This window comes from Manis pentadactyla, chromosome 12 (assembly GCF_030020395.1).
Source record: "Manis pentadactyla isolate mManPen7 chromosome 12, mManPen7.hap1, whole genome shotgun sequence".
Taxonomy (NCBI): domain Eukaryota; kingdom Metazoa; phylum Chordata; class Mammalia; order Pholidota; family Manidae; genus Manis; species Manis pentadactyla.
The window spans coordinates 62447167-62466159 of NC_080030.1; the positions used below are offsets into that span (position 1 = coordinate 62447167).

Genomic DNA, 18993 nt, shown 5'->3' on the forward strand with positions numbered 1-18993 from the left:
TTACCTCAGTGTGGTGAACTCTGAGGACAAAGCTCAGACCATCTTTGATGACTGTGGCTTCCTCAACAACCAGTCCAGTGCCTGGTATAGAGTCACTGAGACCTTATTCTTCTGTAATATAATAATAATTATTGCCTATAATTAATTTGTATACATCTGTTTCCCGCACTAGACCATGAACTCTTTGAGAGTAAGGACCGAGTCTGTGCTATTCTTCACTGTATCTACAACAACCAGAAGTTGTGAGCACAAAAGTTGGTAACAGTAAATCATTCTGAATGAGAAAATGAGTGAGAATTGGGAGAGGTGTTTCAGGCCCTATGCAGAGAGAACAAGAAACTCAGAACTAGGACTCTTTCCATAGTGCCTAGTGAAGTACAAGCAAGAGGAGAAGAAAGCGTCTGAGTAATCTGGCCTCAGCCCACTACCAGAATTAGAGGTCTTGTAAGACTTTTCCTCCTTTTAGAAATTTCTTGTCCCCTACCTTACTTCTCTCAAATCCAAGTTATTCCCCCAAAGCAACAAGTCTTCCCTGAAATGAGGGTTCATAGGCTTCTTGGAAAGAGGAACAAGGACAGGAGCTCAAAAACACGAGGGCAGTTCTGACACCCTGGACGTCAGCTCTTCAGTTTAACCTCGATGCCCTTTGTGAAAAAATGTGAAATGCAGGTTTAAAGAATGAGAGAAGACTACAGATTCTGTCAGTCTCAAGGATTATCCAACTATTAGCTTTAAATCTTCAATGTCTGAGACAGTCAATTCAGCAGTTAATTTGGCTGGAGGGAGGAAGAGTTACTCTAGGGCTGCAGTTGCTCAGTAGCCACAAGGGTTGAGTGCTAATTATAAGCCAGTCACTGTGCCAAATACTGTATGTATAATTATGTTGTTAATAGTTTCATTTCAGAGATGAACACTCAAGGCTCAGCAGGGTAAATACCATTAGCCAGCAGGCTGGGTCCACACCAGTCTGCCTCCATGCCTATGGTCTCCACTTAACAATGCTGCACAGCTCCGTTGCAGGGACTCAGGCTGCCCCCTCCACAGCCACTTCCGTCTTCTTCCTGACCCACAAATCACCTGCCCTCTTTTGGGACCTCAGTACTCCTCAAATCTCCCAAGTTCTGCACATCTAGCACACGTTTAGGGAGTGCTCTAAGCAAGCATTGAGAGAAGACTTGTAAGATGTCTACAGAAAAAGTATTTTATCTCACAGAAAGGGAAACTAGAGAGACAAAAAATTAGGAACATAGGGCTAGAAAAATGTTTTCAGGTCTTTTAATCATGTCTCCTCTTTTTATACACTTAACACTTGTGTTATTTAGGTAAGTCACTTAATAGCTGACAATCAACTTAATTGTCTCTTAAAGGAAAATAAGTATTTTCCCTATCTAGTCTTCATAAGGATAACAGGAAATAACGGGAAAGTGCTTTATAAGCTGTATGGTGCAATGTACACATCAGAAGTTGTTAGTATTATTACTATCACATAGTTGTAGATTGGCAGATTGAAATTTGCTTCCTAGAAAGAATTTTTAAATCCATGAGATTGAAATTTTAGCTCTATCTAGGATTCCAATTCTTTTATACAGGACTTTGAAACACTTGCTTTCTCTTTTCCCATGAATGTCTGTAACTCTCTGAAGCTCCAGTCTCCATCTCCCCTTGCTGTAAAGGGGTAACTTCTTTATTTCTTCCCTCTTCTGCGAGGCATGTCCTTAATCCTTACTGCTTCACCCTCCAGTAGCTCACATTTACAAAGATGTTGGGGGACATGCAGACAACTGTCTGCCCCTGCATTCGTCAACAGGGCTGACACTGCTGCATTGTCTGGATAAAGGTCTCTCTCTGACCTTTGCTGCTGTATAAATATTCCTAAAGAGAAACATTTAGCAGAGAGAAGAGGGCTGGCACATTAGATTGTTTTGCAGCTGTTATTGACTTCACAGCTAAATTCTACGCTCTTTGAATTGAAGAACTATATTTCTATTTAGTTCCCACACACAGACTATTGCTTGGGCGAGAGAAGAGGTGCAAAGGAAGGAAGATGTGGTTGCTGTTGGAGGGGCTAATCTTTTGCTTTTTACATTAGGATTACTTGGTTCCTTTGTTTTCCAATAATCACGTTACATTTGAGTAAATCTTACATGAAATTTCACTGTACATTCAGAAATATTTTCCAAATTGAAAATTCAATTGTATCTTGAAGAGTTTAGACTTCATTGCATTTTAATGGAAATACAATCACTTATTTGATGTCTCTATTCTAATTCCACTTTTACATTTCAGGGTCAGTTAAACTGATCTTTATCCAGATGGTAAATGACATTTGAAGATGACATTTAAAGATGTCATTTAGCTTCTCTCCTGACACTCCATTTTATACTTACATATTTCATTTAATAGGGCCATTTATATTCAGCATGATTCAACTCAGAAGCACTTAAAATTAAAAATTCAAAGTATTCTATATTCATCTGCTGGCTAGCCCAGTTATTTCTAACTTGTCTAGCCAGTTAAATAATCATAGCAGTAAGTGGTTAATAAAATTAACTACATTATTTTTTTCTTTCCTTCACAAAGTAAGTGTTCTTACCATTAGATTGGCCTAGAACCATGAATAATAGCAGAAATAATTACTACAATTGATATTTGTATTCAAAGTGTACAGTGAGCAACTAATATGTTGGTATGTGTTGTATCCACTGCCTCTTTGCCCATGCAAAGAGAGATTATCATAGAACTTTATCAAATGGTAGCCATCTGTATATATTTAGGAGGATCTGCTATATGGGAAGTATTGTCTTTTAAGGATAAAATACAGCCATTAGATTCATTTATTTAGAGGTATGACTAGATTTAAATTAGAATAATTATGTTCTACAATGATTTGGAAGGTAGCTATCCTACTTTTAATAATTCTGCTAGAGTTAACATTAAGATTTTACGCACTACATATACGATTCTCAATTGTTCCAGTTACCAAATGAAGAATGAAACAAGGAATTAAGAATTCTTTCAGTTAGTCTGAGCCTCTGGATTACCATCTGGTTTTTCTTAATTTAATATGGGATTATAGACTAAGATTGTTACTATTAAATTATTCATTGTTTAGTATATAGTTTCAATTTAAAGAATATCTTTTCTTCGTCTGTATATAGTCATAAAAGAATTCTATACAATTTCAATAATTTCAATACTTGACTGTCAATTATTTTAAATCACAACTTCTACATTTTCTGAGAGTTCAATTTTAAATAATCTTTACCTGATTAGATAATATTCTTGACTTTTTTTTCTGGAAAAGATTGTAGATACTACGTTTCCTGCACCTTGCACTTTTGAAAATAGCACTTGGTTGATTTTGCACAGGAATGGCAGAATGGAATTCTTGAGTCAAAAATTTTTCTTCTCACATTATATATTGTATTCCGTTAGCTTCTGGTATCTGTTGTACAGTGGACAAGTGTAAGACTGCTCTTACTTATTCCTGTGAAGGTCAAATTATTCTCTACATATTTATGGATATTTTTCTTTACCTATTGTATTAAGCAGGGTCCTCCAGTTGGAAAATAAAAAATTCACCCTAGATAGATCAAATGAATATGATTACTCACAGTGGTGTGGGCAGGATTAAGGGAATATACTCTTAATTTCGGCTGGTGAGACATTCAGAGAAGACTAGCAACACTTGGAAACCATCACCACCTCTAGAGATGAAGACACTGCCGAGGAAACAGTGTTACAGGGGCCGCTGAAAGCTGAAACTGTGGAGGAGGGTCCACCCTGGGGGAACTGTCACCTTGGAGGGATGAAAAAGTAAAGGAGCCAGAGGAATACCCTGAATTATCTCTCCTCCTGCTCCATCCCTCAGCATTTCTGCCAGTGTCTCCTTTTGGCCAAACCCAACTAGAAGGCAGCTGGTAGGTGAGGGACCCTAAGTAAAACTGGTTGTAGAGGTAAGCTTCCTGAAGCTCGGAGCCAGGCAGAGAAGGGGCAAGGATGAATTTTGGATAACTATAGAAGAATAACCAGTTCAGAAATATTGCCAGGACCTATCCAGGGGATGTCTATGTTTATAATATGTTCCAGAACATGCAGACCCTTTTATCTGAAAAGTAACGTTTTTATTTTAATTATTTCAGAGGAGCTTTCTTGTAATAGAGGCTTGAAAATCACATATGCTTCATTTTTTTCTTAGGATTTTCTTCACTTTGTACTCTTACAACTCTCTTCTCATCCTTCCACCTTCTTTTTATCATTGTTACCTGTGTCCTTGGATAGTTTCTCATTTGATTTCAATATTGTAAAGCTAATTATCTGCCATGTCAGTCATGCTCTTTAAAGACTCCAGAGTGCATTAAATACTTGCATTAAATTTTAGTGTCTTTTGTGAGTTTTCTTACTCCCAACAACCCCTATTCTTCAGAGCTTAATCCCCTCCTAATGCCTTCTATTTTGGGCTCATAGGGGCCATATTCATTATCTGATTAAGAATACATTTTCTAAAGCTGACCTCTGTTTTTCAGAATAATTTTCAGACTTATTTTCTTTTTTTCCTTTTTAGGTGAATATGCTACCTAATTGACCCTATACATTTTATTTTAATACCTTTATTGAGTTGTGATTTATGTACCAACTTCACTTGTTTTATGTGTACAATTTAATTATTTTTTTAGTAAATGTACAGTCATGCAACTGTCTCCACAATACAATTTTATAGCATCCTAAAAAGATCCCTAATGCTCATTTGCAGTCAACTTCTGTTCTCACTCCAACTTTAATTAAGCACTAATCTTTTTTTGAATCTATAGCTTTGTATTTTCTAAATATTTCATACAATTGTAATCATACAGTATGTGGTCTTTTGCATCTGGCTTCCTTCACTTAGCCTAATAGTTTTGAAGTTCATCCTAGTTGTAATTTTTATTCCTTTATATTTCCAACTAATACTTGATGTGTGTATACACACACATTTGTATATATAGATATACCATGTATAGACCAAAGGGTCTATATGTTCTGGACATATTATAAAGAGTGAGCATCCCCTAGATATGTTCTGGCAATATTTTTGAACTGGTTGTTCTCCTTTAACTGTCCAGATTCATTCCTGCCTCTTTGCCCTGCTCTGTGGTTCAGAAGGCTGACCCCTGCTGACTGTTTTACTCAAGCTCCCTCCCCTGTAACAAATGTGACATATATATATACATATATATGTCTGTATGTATGCACACAGTCAAATAATTAGTCAGAAATACTAAGTTGATGGACATTGCATTTTTCCATTTATATGAATAATGGCTCTTATGAACATTCATATACAAGTTTTTGTGTGACTCTGTGTTTTGATTTCCCTTGGAAGTTAGATCTAAGAGTAGAATTTATGTGTCATATGAAGAATTCATATTTAAATTTTCAAAGAAACTGCCAGACTGTTTTCCAAAGTGGCTGTATCATTTTACATTCTCACCAGCAATGGAGGAGGGTTCCAGTTTATCAACATCCTTGCCAACACTTACTGTCTCTCTTTTTTATTACAACTATTCTAATGAGTATTAAATGATCATTGCATTTTTAAATTTGTGTTTCCTTAATGGTGTTGAACATCTCTTCATGTGCTTATTTTCTGTTCATATATCTTCTTTTGTGAAATATCTATTGATTTTCTTGTTCATTTTAAATTGAATTATTTGTCTACTTATTCTCAAGTTCTAATTTACGCTATTTATGGTATATTCTGGATACAAGTCTTATCTCAGATGTATGATTTGCACTGTTTTCTTCTGTGCTTATCTTTTTCACTAAATGGTGTCTTTTGACGTGCAAAAGTTTTGAATTTTGATGAAGTCCGGTGTATAAATGTTCTCTTTTATCACTTAGGCTTTTGGTGTCACATCTAAAAAGATGTGCTTACCCCACAGGAAAATCACTCCACTCTTTATTAAGAGTTTTCTAGTTTTAATTATTACATTCAGGGCTAGGATCTATTTTGACTTAATTTTTGTATTGTATGAGTTAGGCATTGAAATTCATCTCTTTGCATATGGGTCTCCAGTTGTCCAGCACCATTTGTTGAAAAGGTAATCCTGTCATCATTTTCCTACTTTTCCTTTTTTCTTAAAAACTAGATTCACCTAAATGTCTTCATCCAAAGCACTTTTCTTTCTTTTCCTACTTTTCCTTTTTTCTCAGAAACTAGCATCATTGAATGTCAAACTTCCTTTTTAAATTCAGTTTTGGCTCCACTCACTGTGTAACTTTTTCCTTAATGCCATTCACTGCCAGCTCCAAAACTGTAACTCCAACTTGATATGCAGAACTCCAGCCTAAGTTCTCATAACTGATAAACATTCGTGTAGTTCTGGCCTATTCTGAAGGAATAGAGGGACGTCTGCTACTGCAACACACTCAGGCACATTGACTGTGAGGAAATTTTGCATCTTAGAAAGATTTGAAGCAGCTTGTAGTTCTTCTTTGCCTACCTTTAGTATATGAAAAACAATAGCCCCAAACATGGGTGCTCCTAAAGTTTTTCTGCCTATGTTTCCTAGCTCCTTCTTGGGTCCTACTTGTATTATGATTTTAATAACTGGAGAGTTGCTGATTGCAAATAGGTCAGGCCACTTCTCCAGATACATGGTAGAGCTTTGTCTGTGCAATATTTATTAACGTGTTGGGGAAACTAGGGTTGGGATGTAGAGGTGTTGGCTACCTGGTTATTTGTTCTTTAACACTTTATGAAGGCATGTTTTATATACATAATTAACCCATTCCAACTGTATAATTCAGTGATCTTTTAATAAATTTCCAAGTTGTGCAGTTATGACAATAAGGCAGTTTTTAGAACATTTTCATTACCTCAATAAGATCTTTTATACCCATTTACTATTAATCTCCATTCTTTCCCTTCCCTCTTGCTACTCCAGTCAGCCATTAATCTGTTACCTATATCTATTAATTTGCCTTTCCTGGACATTTCATATAAATGGAATCATATAATATGTGGTCTTTTATGTTTGGCTTCTTTCACTTAACATGTTTTTGAGGCTTATCCATGTCATATCATGTATCAGGAGTTCATTCCTTTCTTTCATTGCTAAATAGCATTCTATTGTATGATACCATATTTTTTTAATCCATTCACCAGTAGATGGACATTTGGATTATTTCCACTTTTGAGCTATTATGATTAATGCTGCTGAGACTATTCTTGTGAAAGTCCTTGTGTGAATATTAACTCTCATTTCTCATGGGTCTATACCTAAGAGTAGAATTGCTGAGTCATAAGGCAAATTTGTGTTTAACCTCTTAAGTAACATGGGTGTCTAGTTTTGATGGTCTGCATCTATAGTTCTTCAGTTTTAGACAATGAAGGTTAAATATAAGATACATTATGTTTCTTGGTTGAATTCCACTTATGGTATTGTTCAAGGAAAAGTTGCTCAGATTCTGGCAAATACTTGACTGTTAACTTTGGTTTGCAGTGTTTACTGCCATCTACATTTTTATTTTTGCCTTCGAGTATATTTGAATAGGAAAAATGTGATACCTTTGTGCTATAATAACCCCAAATTCTTTCAATATGAGTAACAATGTGAACAGAGTAAATGTTCCTTAAAAAATAATGCTTTAGGAAATGAATCTGGTTAATCTGTGATTACATAACTCCCTTAATATATAGAGCATTTTATTACTATTCCATTGATGTCTCATGGTCTCATGTTTGTGCATTTATTTTCCAAGGTGCTTATTTATTGTTTATTGACAGTACTATTTATGTGTAGCTGTTAAGTTGCTCTCATGTCTAAAGAAGATATGTGTGCATGTGTGTATATTCTTAGTATTATATTAAGGGGCTAAGTGCATTTATTTAGCCTAGAATAAATCAGCTGACTGATTTGATTAAATACAATATACTTCCAAAGGATATCAAGATACCCCTTATTATAAAGTAAAGTCATATTATAACTTATTTCAATGAATATTTGTTCTGATATTTATAATATATTTCAAAATATATGTTTGATATATGGATAGAGGCTACAAAAATTCTGATTGTCTTTGTGTTTTAGAATTCAATGAGCAGTTTTTAAGATGTGCTGAAATTCTTGCAGGGCCTAAAACACGCATACACACATATATACATACATACACACACATGCATATATACATGCATGCTCCAACACATACTCAAATATATACATATGCACATAGACATACACACTCATGTGCTCTATTAAAGTGCTCATACACATACAAAACACACTACATGGATATACTGTTTGATTTTAAAAGCTTGGATTCAGTCAGTTCTTTGCCCTTTTAAATACACTCTGAATTTTTTATTAAACCAATTACTTCTGCCTCTATTTTCTCTAACTTGAAAAATGGGAAGGAGCCAATTTTCCAGGAATAGTTTGCTGTCATTGAATTAAATCGTGGAAACAGATTTAAGATTTGCAGAGAAAATATTCTGTCATCATATCTTATTCATGAGTTTTACTTGGTACATGTTTTAAGGTCACAGAGTTTGTGAGTGTCATGCTTTATTCATAAATGTTTTCATAGATTTCTAACAAATAGTTAACTCAGTCTTTCTTCTTATGCTATTTGTTTTCAAGTTATTACTCTAATAAATACTTACTACACTCTAATAAAGGAATACCCAGGTGGAATCTTCCTTGGTAATAAGAAAGATATAGGCAAGGACAAAACGAAAGATCACAGTGATGTCAATATACTAGAGTAACAAATTCAAGGTAATAATATGAATAAATGTGGCTTCTCAAATTTTAATAAATAAATAATAAATTAAAAAATAAATTTGATTTCTTAAATTTACACAAATACAAAAGGAGGGAAATATGTTTATGTCCACTAACACACAAAAAAAAGGCTTAGGAAATTTAGTTGACCATAAGGAAGATATGAAAACCACATCAAATGACAAATGCTTAAAAGAACTGGGGAGGATATATAGCCTGAAGAAGAAAATACTTGAGATGTGACCATTCTTTTCCAGTGTTTGAAGGGTTTTAATATAGAAGGTAAAATAGACTGGTTCTTTGAATCACTTTAAGTGATTTTTCACTTTAAGCAGATTTGAGATAACAATGAAGATGTTTTATCCACCAGAGCCATTTGTAAAGGGACCTGCCTCATAGACACAGTCAGGGTACCTAGCTGGTAGAGAAAGGATTCCTGTAAGATGCTAAATGGGAGATTGGATTTCTTGGGTTCCTTCTATATATGTGACCTTGGCAGTTCAGGGCAGAGTTTGAATTTCACTATTACTGGGGCAAAGCAGGGCCTATGAAAGAGTGAAGCCATCTGTGTTGAGTGATCGGCAAACTGGATATTGTATGTCTCAATATTTCAGGTCTAGCCTAAGGTTCCCATGCCATAATCAGGACTAAGTTTTACCACTTCTCCAGTTGTTCAAGTGAAACTGGAAATCTTGATTTTTAGAATGTAAAATTGTCCATATTTTAAAATATGCCAACTGATTCCCAGATTTTTAAAGCATGATTATAGGTTGTCACTTTTTAACGTAGTCTAGGAATTACTTGAGAAACTTGCTTCTACTCTCTTTCATTGTATTTTAGGAATTATTGAATACTCTGACCTTTAAATTTTTGTCATGAGGTATTTCAGATGTGTAATTGTATAAAGAATAATTTTAAGTCACCTATGCAATACTCACTCCCTGGTTTCCTGCCATCTTTAATGGCACTTCAAGCATATTTCTTACAAGATTCTGAAGTTAATACAAAAATGATGTTAATATCACTGCATTCATAAGGTAGAAACTGGTTGAGACACTATATAAGAAAGACTGGAAAAGTCATCATTTCAACTTATGAATGTTGGCTGCAGTGTTTTTTCTTTGCCTCCTTGTAGAGAAAGGCCATAAGCAATGCTGTCACTGCCCAGCCATAATTTTCTAAATGCATTTTAATTGCTAAATGCAATGGTGCTTGGAATTCAATTAATTAACTGGAGCAAATTAGGAGGGAGTATAAATCTCTGCATTTCCTGATGGCATTCATAGCTTAGTAAGCATACATTTACTGTAGCTCAAGGATCTAAGGCATAAATTTTTTTTAATGATTATTATTTCAAAAGTCATTAACCAGGTTTTCAGATTTTAAAAAATAATCTCAACTGAGAAAGCTTCTAGTCCTAAATCTGTCTGTCTGTGTGACTGTGAGGCCTTCGCATGGTACCTGTTCAAGTTAATAAATGATGTGAATATCAGAGAAGTGCTTACCCTGTTGTCTTTGCTTGTTTAAAACAAAGGGGTCTTGCTTTGGGATCAGGTTATTATTGACAATGTGCAAGACCTTCTAACAACCTATACCCTGCTCCAAATGTGAGTTGTCACAATGATGTAAGAGTTTTTTGTATCAGAAACTCTCTCACCAGTAGCCTGGAGCCCCTTGGGGGTCCTAGAGTAATTTATAGACTATAGAGACTAATTTTCCCTAAGGATGTAGGAGATGTTTTGATCACATGGTATTAAGCACACAATGGGTCTAAACTATTGGGTCTAAACTAACTTCTAAAGGAAATACTTTTTACAAAAATTTTATAAGCCCCAAGCCCCAACTATTACACTCTTTCCTCCTAATTTCACTTCCTCTGGTTCTATAGCAACCACATCCCATTAATGAGAGAAGCCTGGCATGTCTTGTCTTTTCTCTGAGGACTATCCTTAAGACCTTTTGTATTTCTTGGAGTTAAGTTCCATATTTTGCTTTTCAAGTTCCTGACTTAATTAAATAGCACTGTACTAATCATGGGAAGTGAGTTTCAATCTAAAAATGTTTAAGCACTATTAGGAAGCAATATCCTAGGAAAAGAGCAAAAGAGTTCTATAGTAATAATGGCACCAAAGACTGACTTTTTAAAAAGAAAAATACAACTCCAGAGACATTCAAAGTCATGTAGCCTTGTAGAGATAATCTTGATTCCCATATAGGCAAAGATTCAAATGTTCTCTCTTATACTGATGGCCTGGTTTGACAGCATGCTTTACAAACTTCAATCATTAATATTCCTTAGCACTAAAGAATGTATGTAATTCCCTAGTCAATCTTACCTTTACCTCTGCTCTTGATACCTAAATCAACATAAGGTAGAAGGATAAAGGAGCCAAGAAACAAAAATTCATTGGATTATTTTATTTAAAAAAATAAACAACTGAAAATAACAGTGATCCCAGCTATTTCAGCTTGGCATTGGCTCAGGCTTTTCACAGCTGAAAAGTAGCTCTTTCAGGGGTCAGAAGTGTTTATCTAGGGATTCACTGGAAGTAAGAAAAAGTAAGTTTGGACTCCTTGTAACTCAGAAGGTAGGAATGGGACCTGAACTTACGGTACAGAGGGAGATAACCTTTGGCAGCAGAGGGCTGATTTATTCTTGCAGATGTGAGGCTCCAGGTCCATGACGTACACTTCTGGGTGCCCAGTGCACCTCTCCACCTCTGTGACATGTTTCTGCATGATGATACCCAGAAGTGGACCACTGTCTTCTCCAAGAATGAAAAATTCATAGATTTTTAATTTATTAGTATCTTCTGGGAACAAATTCCAAATTTAAATTGTAGATCGATTTCCTTTCCTGCTTCTCCCAAGGCTGTTTCTTAGAATAGATGAATTAATGACAGCTTTTCTCCCCCCTTTCTCCATTCTATTCTTTTCTAAATTCCGGACTTCTTAACTATCAGTAGAAGTTTGGAAAATCTTATTCTTAAATTAAATCGGGAATTTTCTGGATACAGCTTCCTTTAAATTCTTTGTTTCAATTCTGTACATTAACTTAAGTAGGAAGTCTTATAAAATTATTTTTCTTTCCTGAATAGGGAAATTACAGAAAACATGGACAAGCAAAATTTGATAAAACTAAGGGTGGAATTGAAAGATATAAATTAGAAACTAGATCCAAGAAAGCATGGTAAAGATGTATATCTCATTTCTTCCTGAAAGGGAAGAATAAAGCTAAGTTATTGAAAAATGTGCTGAGCCAGACTCTGTAATAAGCTTAACTGTTGGGATGAACTTCATCAGCTTCTAACCCATATCATACCTTTAGTGCTAATTGAATACCTATATTATTAAAAGAAACATCTGCATTTTAGAACTGAAAGGTAAGCTTTTATAGTAATTTATTTAACACTCCGTTTTATTAAAAAATAGTTTGTGGAATCCAAATATTGACAAAGGCAGAGAGGAAAGATAAAAACATGGAAAGTACAATGAATTTTGTTTCTCCCTAGGTTCGTTTATCTGTTCAAATGCGTTTTCTTTTTTACATGTCTTTTGCTTTTATTGAATTTGAATAAAGGTTTGTTTTCATTTTTGTTTCTGTTTTTTTCATAAATGCCAACGGAGTCTTTTCTGTCCCAATGGTGAAAAATGTTTGGCAAGTGTATCAGCTTTTACCATATAACAAACCATTCCAAATCTTAGTGGCTTTAAACAAGTTATTTATATACATAATTCCGTGGTCTTCTATATAGTTTATTCTTGTCTCAGTGTGTTCTACAAGTGTATCTGTGGTCAGCTGACAGTTGGAAGGCTCTGTTTCTGGTTGTTGGCTGGCTGTTGGCTAAGACAATGGGAATGACTAAGTCATGTGACTCTTTTCTTCCATCAAGTTATCCCAGACTTGTCACATGGAGCAGCATGTTTCCAAGAGAGAGTGAGCAGAAGTGTGCAAGGTTTCTTGAGGGTACAGTCAGAACTAGCCTGTCATCCCTCCTACCACATTTTACTCCCACCGCCTTTTATTGGTCAAAGCACATCCTAGGCTAACCCAGTTTGAAAAGATATAGAAACACACTCTGCTTCTTAACGAGCATGTTGCAGATGGACTGCCTGTTAGGAGGTAAAAATACAGCCAGTTTTGTAAACAATTTTACAATGGCAAGCCTTAATCACTACTTGAATCTAATGTGTAATAGACATTGGTTGGAACCCTCACGTTAGATAATTATATGCCCATAATTTCCACATTATTTTTCATAAACCTTTTGTAAATTCAAATTTAATTCACATCAGAATGATCACATTGATGTTTCTGCAAGCGTAGGAAAAGTGAAAGACTTGGGAGAATCATCGACTTGGTTCCTTCCCTGACGGAAGGTAGAAAGCAACTTGGGGAAGTGTCCCTGTATCCTGGGCTTGAGGGCAGAAAGAGAAGCAGAGGCTCCAGAGATTCGGAGTGCCAGGGACAGGAGAGAAATCGTGGGAGAGAAGCTGATGAGTGACAACCACACAGGCAGATAGGCCAGTAGAGAATGGCGGTACCAGATATCCTCTACAAAATGATTCTGAGACCCAGACTCTTATATATGACACTGGGGAAAATAGGTTGGCGAAAATTACTAGAACACAATGAAAGTATGACATATGTCCCATTTTAAATACCTTTCAGCTCATACCTTTTTTGCTCTTAAATCTTTTTTTTGCTGAAAAGGTTGAGATATTTTTATTTTTCCAAGCTTTAAATGGAACTTTTAAAATGGACTTTTGTTTTGATTTCTACCAACTTCTTGGGTTAGAATGCCTCAGAAACATATCTCTGTTAAGAAATAAGGTTGAAAGAGCCATTTCCTCTTTCGACTGAAAATGTCTGAAACACTGTTTTGTGCCAGGTATAACTAAGGAGCCAGAGCTATAACTGAGAAGAGTGCAAGGTTCCTGAGGGGGTGGAACTCACCTTTCAGAATGAGGAGACAGCCACGAAACAAACAGGTGGTGAGAGGGGGCTGTGGAGGAAAATTAAGCAGGGTGAAGACGATAAGGAGTGCATGGAGCAAGAGAGTAGAGGAGGCATTTAATATAGAGTTTTTATTTTATGTGAAGTGGTCTGGGAAGGTCTCTCTGATTAGGCTCTGGGAGAGCTGTTGGGCTAGGTCGAGAGAGTGTATGAAGGAAGAGGGTTACAAACTCTGATCTGGAACCTGATCTGGTTCCAGAGAGAAAAGGCCTTGGTTTGGAGTACACTTAGCATGTTTGAGGAACTGCAGAATGTCTGTGAACCTAGTGTGGAAGTCAAGCAGGAGGAATGTGGTGGAGGTAAGGTCGGAGAGCTTGTCTGGGGGTGAGGGCGGGCTGTGAGCTGACCAGATAGAACAGGGTGGCGGTTTTCAGAGACAGCATATTTCAGTCACCCAGGAAGTTTTGAAAAAATGACGGGGACCAGTGCCAGAACCTATTTCAATTTCTTCTGTTTTATCAGTGTGTCTCTGAGTTCTCCTGTACCTTAGTAAAGCTTGCCTTGATTGAGCAAGGTGGAAAACCACTGAGGATTTTGCATGGAAGAAAGATACAACCTGATCATCCGGCATGCCTCCCTCACCCACATTCCCTTTGTCCCTCCAAATCGTGCTTTAGTATAGTGTGGGATGCTCCCTCACCCTTTTAGAGGGAAGTGCGGAGGATGTGGTCCCGAGCAGGCTCTCTGGGTGCTCTCCCCTCCCCTCCTCTGCCAGGTCTCTTGAGGTCAGTGTCCAGGGTGTAATAGAAGGGAAGGAGAAGACTTCTAGAGACACGTGCCTCTCCTGTTTCCTCTCACAATGGGTTGGAGCCTAGCTTGGTCCATTTGGGCTGCTGTAACAAAATATCACAGACTGGTGGCATATAAACAACAGATTAATTTCTCACAGTTCTGGTGGCTGAAGACCAAGGTCAGGGTCCCAGCATGATCAGGTGAGGGCCCTCTTCCAGGTTGCAGACTTGTATACTCACTTGGCAAACAGGGATAGGGAGCTCTGTGGGATCTCCTTAATAAGGGCACTGATCCCACTCATGAGGGCCTCATCCTCATGACCCATGCACCTCCCAAAGGCCCATGGACATTAGGATTTCAACGTAGGAATTTTGGGGAGACATGTTCACTATAACAGAGCCAGAGTTCCTGACTCTTTCAGTTTTCTCCTAGCCATTAGTCAGAATTCCTGTGCCTCCCTCCCTATGGTGCCATAAAGTCAAAGTATTTACAAGATGACTGTGAGAACCAGTGTGTGTATATGTCATTTCTGTTGCCCTCTATGTTGAAAATAGAAAAACGCATTGCTCGTGTTTAATATGTGTAAACTAGTACCCCAAACCCACGTAGCTGTGGTGTGCTAGCACAGATAAGGATATGCTGAGAAGTAATATAATCCTGTACTTTCTTTGGCGTAACAGTGTAAAGTAATGATAACTTACATCCTTGTTCTAACACTTATTAGCAGAGTGATTTATCCTTTATGTTTTCAGCAATTGAGCGAAAGAAAACCTGTCTAAAATGCTACAGGAAGACATTTTATATATATATATATGTCTCTTATGTGTTGGATAAAATTAAAGAGATCCCTTTGTATAGTGGTTAGGTCAAGAAGGAAACTATAACTGTATTAATACCTAGGGTTTATTGAGACCTAAATGTCTGCCATACAGTTAATATGTATCACTCATTTAATCTTACTACAGTCTTAGGAGTTCGATCACATTATCTGAAGCACACAAAGATGCTATGTATTAATAAGTGGACCATATTTCAATTGAGCAAGAAAGATGGTCTGAAAACTTTTTTAGAACACAAACAATCCATTTTATATAATTGCTGTGCAAACATAATTTTTGGCAAAAATTCTAATTCCTGGCCTTCATGTGGATAACAAGAAAAGCAGCCTCTTGGACAAGTTGAGGCCAGTTATTCAGAGAATTTAAATGTGGCAAGACATGTTTTCAACATATATATCCAGAGAACCGTTTGAAGTGCCTATTTTGAGAACAAGGATAAGAATATAAAATTGCTCCCAAACTGCTGCCCTTAGAGGTTCCTAGATTTATTGCACGAAGGTGGGGCAGGATGATGAAGGGGGATGTGGCAAAAGCTTATCCTCCCAGAAAAGAGACTCTGGATTTAAATACATTATTTCTCCAACTTTCTCGACCCAAATGAATCATCTCCATTTCACTGGAACTGGAAAGTTAACAGTAACTTACTGGAATACAAAAAGATGATTAAGTATTTATGGAAAATTTAAATGTGATACTTAAAGGCAGTAGAAGTCCTAAAGGTACCTTAAAGGACATACGTTTATTCAAGGGGAAAGCTTTTTCCAGAGCTTTGAATTTGATACCCCACTTGAGTGATACTTAAATAAAAGTAAAATAGAAAATGCCTCTTACGAAAGGATGGCCTAGTTCCAGCCTTTCTGCTATATTAATTTAGAGGGCTCATTTTAACATTGCCCACAGGATAAATTCTGAATTTCTCAGCTCTACAAGCTGACTTCATCCTTTAAGCACCATCCTCTATCTCGTCTGTATAGTGTCTCTGCCTCCATCACTTCTTTTCAGAAGTCGGCGGATCTGTAAGGCACACTCATTCCTTCAAGTCTTTTCTCCTGCTGTTTACTTGGTTTTATTCCTGTTTAAATTTTTGCACATCCTTCAAAAATCAGCCCCCTTGAATTGTTTTCTCTAATTTCACCAGGTTTAGAATTATAGCTACTTCTTTGCTCTCTCAGAATTTTGTTTGTTCATTTCTTGCCCTTAGTTAATTCTGTCTAGCTAATCGTATGCATCCTTTGTACCATCATCAACAGTTAGCTCCTTGAAGGAAGACTGAAATATTTCTCCGTCATATTTTTATAACCATTCAGTACCATACGTATATGCCATAACTCAACAAATATCTATGGAATGAATGAAAAACAAAGTCCCCCCCCTCCAAAAAATACTCAGAACTAGAGTATACTTTCCCTCCTTTCCCTTGCATGACATCCCTTTACCTCACGACCATTTGACTGCCACCTTTGTGTCTTTGTATTTCTCCTATGACAATCTGATTATGGACATTCCTTGCTTCAAACACTTTTAATACTCCTAAATGATATACTCCTTAGAATGATACATTTAATGCTCCTTAGAATGATGATTTAACTTTGGTGAGATAAAATACAAACTTTATTCAGTGTCCTTTTCACAATTTGACTTACCACTCCAAATCACATGTCATTCTCTCCTCACACTTTGTTACAGCTATACTGAATTTCTTTGTGTGCCAGAAATGGTCTTTCTACATGGAATGCTTTTTTCTTCCCTTCTCCCTCTTCTCCATCATCTTTTTTGCTTACTCCTGTCTACCAGATTCAAGATAAGATGCTATGTCTTTCTAGAAATCACTTCTAACTCCCCACACCACCTCCATTCCCAGACTGGATTAAGTCTTTCTCCTTTGTGAGCTAATAAGTACTAAAGATCAGAAGGATGTGGGTGAAGACTCAATACTTACCAAGCAGTGATTTTGGACCAGTGTTTCTCAAACTTCTTGATGCATCCATCATTGTCACTTGGAGGGCTTGTTAAATCATAGCTGACTCATTGGTCTCCATCTCCACTTTCATAGCTGGCTGGGCCTCATCTATATTTTCGTAGTTTGCTGAGACCATCTCCCAAGTTTCTGATTCAACAGTTCTGGAATGGGTCCTGAGAATTTGCATTTATAAGAAGTTACCAACCGATACCAATATTGTTCTGGGGACCACACTTTAAGAACCCTGCTTTAAATAATATATTTAACCTCTTTAAGCTTAAGTTTTACCTGCAAAATGAGGCTAAAAGGAGTATCTTATGAATTAGTTGAAATAATGTGTGTTTGACATGAATTTGTCCTCAATGCCAGTTAATATTACTACGTTATCATTGCTTTCATCACTATTAAATTGGAGAGTAAACAGACCATTTGCCGGGTAAATTAGGAATCTCATAATGAGCATAAACTATGTTGGTTTTATTACTGTTTGTTATAGGTACCTTATGAAGTGGACTGCTGAGCACAAAATAAACATGTAATGGAATACATTCAAAATAAAGGCCCTCAATAAATAACTTGATAAAATGAATTTAGGTGCTTTGTAGGTAGTCCTTAATACTCAGAATGTTCCAGGATTCCTGAGTTGAGCTGATTATGTATTATTGGATTTTGGGGGATTGTTTTTGCTGATTGGTTCCTAAATTGCTTTTGGGTATGGTGAATCAGGCCCCACAGCTTTTGTTTCTAAGAAGATTATACAAGCAACATAGAGAACATCTTTCTGTAAAGCACTAGAAATAAGTAGTTACGTGGACTATTTCATTTGGCTCTGCGGTTTCAGTTTCATTCTGATGAAAGCAATTGTACCAATGTATTCCCCTGCCTCCTGTACCTGAACATATTCCTGCATTTAACACTGGATATGGTTAGAAATTAATATGTGAAGAATTAAATTATCAGTTCTTTGAAAATTCGTGAAGCCTCCTCTCTTGAGAAACCTTTCCTGCTTTCACTGTCAGTCGATGCCATCCTCATCTTTGTCCTCAGAATCTCATATTTTATATCCATTCATTAGTTCAGCACATGTGGCTTTTCAGCATCTACATATGGCAAGTATTAATCTCATGGTGGTAATGACACACTAAGTGAACTCCCTGCTTCCAGACCTGAAGCATGGCATTTACCAACTGTACTGTAATTGTTTGCTTCCCTATCTCTCATGCTATATTATGAGCTTCCTAATGTTAGGTGCATTATTTAATTGATCTTAGGATATTCAACTCAATATCCCCTATATGATAAGATACTCATACATATGGATTATTATTTATACAGAGGAACCCTCCTTATTATATTGGGGCTGAGGAATGGAATGGAGCACCGGAGATCATATACGGCTCATCATGAAAGGATTTGGTGTTAGATGTGTGTTCTTTAACCTACAAAGTGTTGTTTGAATTTCAATTAGGGCCAACCAATAAAACAGGATATTTTTCATAACAATCAAGATTTCTAGCTTTTCTTGAAAAAGCCCACATTCCTGTATTGCACCAATCTGCTGAAGCTAATTCGCACTCAGCCTGCTCCTTTAGATGAAGCTTGCCCTCTCTGTTTCCCTGTAACACCTACCATTCCTACCATATTACCTGGGTGTATATGTGCATATGTGTATCATATTTG

General features: G+C 36.5%; 1 protein-coding gene across 2 annotated transcripts in view; it reads left to right on the forward strand.

Moving 5' to 3' along the window:
- Nucleotides 1-18993, forward strand: part of SOGA3 (SOGA family member 3) — a 41427-nt gene that overhangs the window by 14006 nt on the left and 8428 nt on the right. The gene's annotated exons all lie outside the window — the stretch shown is intronic.